Source organism: Monomorium pharaonis, chromosome 7, assembly GCF_013373865.1.
Source record: "Monomorium pharaonis isolate MP-MQ-018 chromosome 7, ASM1337386v2, whole genome shotgun sequence".
NCBI classification, from domain to species: Eukaryota; Metazoa; Arthropoda; class Insecta; order Hymenoptera; family Formicidae; genus Monomorium; species Monomorium pharaonis.
The window spans coordinates 1,549,423-1,552,892 of record NC_050473.1 but is presented as its reverse complement, the minus strand read 5'-3'; positions in this window follow the sequence as shown (position 1 = coordinate 1,552,892).

Below are 3,470 nucleotides of genomic sequence, written 5' to 3'. Positions count from 1 at the left end.
TGATAACTTTAAATATAGTATCCACTGCAACGTATGGTTTGCAATAAGCAATACAAGACACGTATTCAATCGAGCACTATGAGGTTTTCCTATTTTTGTAGTGTCAAGAATTTGATTCGTCGAGAGAACAATCTCGCATGCAAGAATCGTGAAACATACGAATGATTCGTAGATGTACGCGAAAATTTCCCCTGGCGAAATCTCTTTTAGACTTTCTATATTATCTCACCAAATATAACAGAACCATTACATTTTTGCACCTGCATTCTGGTGAAAATTTCACCGTCATTTTTTGTCTGCCATATTTTTTCATTGCATTTTCTGTAATATCTTTTTACATTGTCTGTTAATTTATCCTCGCGGCCCGTTCGTAGTTGAAGGAGCGTGAAATCACTCGACCTATTATACGACACCGTTATACGAGAGTCTCTTCGTTGGCTCAGGAGAAGAATAAATGGCGTGACGCGTCTACATCACGAATAAAAAAATATCTTTTAGAAAAAACAATTTCTTATGGTTTTAGAATCTAGATTTTTGAATCAAAAGTTTACATGACATATTCACATGATGAAATTTGAAAAAGTGTAAAAAATATAAATTTTGTTTAAATGTCTTGAAGAAAAAATTATCCTATCTGAATAAACTTGAATATCAGATCGATGTTATTATTGATATAAAGAGTAGGATTATTTTTTATTATTATTATATGATAAAGCGGATTCTCTTTTAGTTACAAGTTAGAGATTTTAATTTATTTTTTATTGATTAATAAATAAAAATTTTAAAATTAGATTTTACAAAAATTTAAAAATAAATCAACAGAAAGAAGAAACAAGTTATTAGCTTGCAATGTACTATCACGTAAAATGTTACATTATGAATGATTATTGCTGATTGTGAGACACAAATGTGCGTTCTCACGCGAAATTAAAGGTAAAATTTTAAAATAGTCGCACGCAAACCAACTGGTATTTAATGCGAGACATCGTGAGGACGGGTTGTGGTTTAAGAACAAAAACGAAATTACCACTAAGCGTTAAAGTGTACCCCACAGTTTAATTAGTACTTCCGAATGGCGGAGAAGTTTCTTCTGTGTAATTCACGATAAACATGGTCGTTTGATGTTAACTAGCTTGCCAAAATCAGCCGGTTGATTTTTTTTTTTACGGAAATATATTTTCCGAATATAATTGCGCCTGTCTGCGTTTGCATGCATACGCACACTACCGCAAGTATGTACACGTGGATTAAATTCTATGGTTTATGTTTCCCTTTCCTAGTCTTTGCACGAACAATTTTCTATATGGTATATGCGATTAAATCCAAATAAAGATCCATATACAAGCTACAGATTAATTTTATGCGGAAACATATACAATATGCAAACGCTAATGGTATTTTAATAACATACATAAAGTATGTTACGGAAATAACGCAGAAAAATACTAAATATATATTTGCGTGTTTTCCTGAAAATTCAAAGTATATGTTGTGCATATATTCGAACTCTACGGAAAGTAAAGTACACTCAATCAGCGAGGAAAATATTCTTCATTAAGTAATAATTTCCTCTGTTTATGTAGAAATGCAATTTTGCATATCTCTTTATTTATGTATGGTTATAATTAATGGATATGCTAATAAATTTTATTCTTTCACACACATGTAGATATTATAAATAAAATTAATGAAATATTTCTTTCAAAGTTAGTTTTGATAAAAGTCTTACAGCATAATAAACGTGTTTAAAAAATATATTTAAGAAAATATTTGAAAACTATTTAAGAAAAATTTAACGATATAATTTTGAGAGAAAAAAAATATATTTATTGTAACACTCATGTTATTTTAGTAGAAAAGAAAGACTGTTGTAATCTTTAACTATTATATATTTTCTTTTTACGAAACTTAATATCTTTTGAAAAATATTTCTAATAAAACCAATTAGCAAATAAAAATTGCAACTTTTTTATTTTACTGTAAAATTATATATTTTAATTTGAAAATAAATACATTTTTTTGCTTTCTTTTGGAATAAAGTATTTTTCTATTTATCAATGAAAATAAATTATATTGTCTCTGATATTTTTCGATATAACTAAAACGTAGCTGAAACGTAGTGTGTTTTACATCTGATTGATATCTATGTGATATCTTTATACAATTATCTCGGCACTTGCGCAATCCTTTTACCGGCGTTGGCTGCAACTACTCACGGAATATTTCCATTAATTTTTAATGACATCGTTCTTTTAACGATTTCGATCGCATAAATTATGCATTTGGTTTCGAGTGTTCTCTCTGAAGGTAGATACGCAGAAATTCGTCCGCTCGTGTTTCTACCATCCGTCCGCCCGTCCGCCCCAGAAACGGTTGGAGCGATCTTACCCTTTGAAGATCGGCTATTTTCATAATAACGAAATATATCTTCCCCTCAAGACGACGTCCCATTCTCACGCGATACGGTCCGTTTCAAAAGTAGGTCGCCCGGGGCGAACGACTCGCAAGTAAAAAGACGAAATCGAGAAGCAGGAAGAAGAAGACGCGCAAACACGTACGTACGTACCTTCCATGACGGCCTTCGTGAAAAGCAGACGTGCATTAAAGTGCAGACGGAATTTAAGCGCACGCATTGTGCGCGCTGTGATGCCGTTGCGTCGCCAGTGATGAATCTCGTTGGCACGATGAATGGACAGTTAATTATTTTTTAAAACATTTAATTCAGTCTTTGGTCTGCGTCAACAAACAAAATTTTATTTATTATCAAATGATTACCGGATATATGCATCTGTTACACGTAGTAAATATTTGAATATTTTTTAAGCCGATCTGCGCTTATAATACCATTAGACAATATACAACGAGAGACACAAGTGCATTAAAATTATATTTGTGCTCAATAAAGTTTTTAAACATTGTGAAAAAATGTAAACTTTTATACAATTTATATTAATGCTTAACTTTTTGTCACGGCTTTACGGATCTTTTGTATAAAACTTAGAGAGAATAAAAATTTGTCTTCATTTCTACGCTTTCGCTTTCAACGTCGCAATTCCGTTGCAATTAAATGTTGAACGAGCACACAAAGCGGCACTGCTTGTGATCCGGATTATAGGAAGGAGAAGTTTTTGTCATTACCAAAAATTTGTCATTTGATATAGCCGATTATCTTGCAGTCGCTTAAAGTAAGATTAATGGTCCGTTATTAAATCTTTTCCGGCTCGCGGCCGCGACTTCGAGACGTAATTTTCGAGAATACTATGCGTCATTAACGGCATTCGAGCACACATCACGTTTCCTTTTATGACGTGGCACGACCACGTCTTATATTCCGACGGGGATTTTCGTAATGCGAGAAATAGGACTCCCGGGACCTGTAACCGTTTCGGAGTATAAACGTTTTTATCGATTGTTTGCGGCACATGTTCGGCTTTTTCCACGGCGTTTTAAAATGCCAGTTTAGTTGCGGA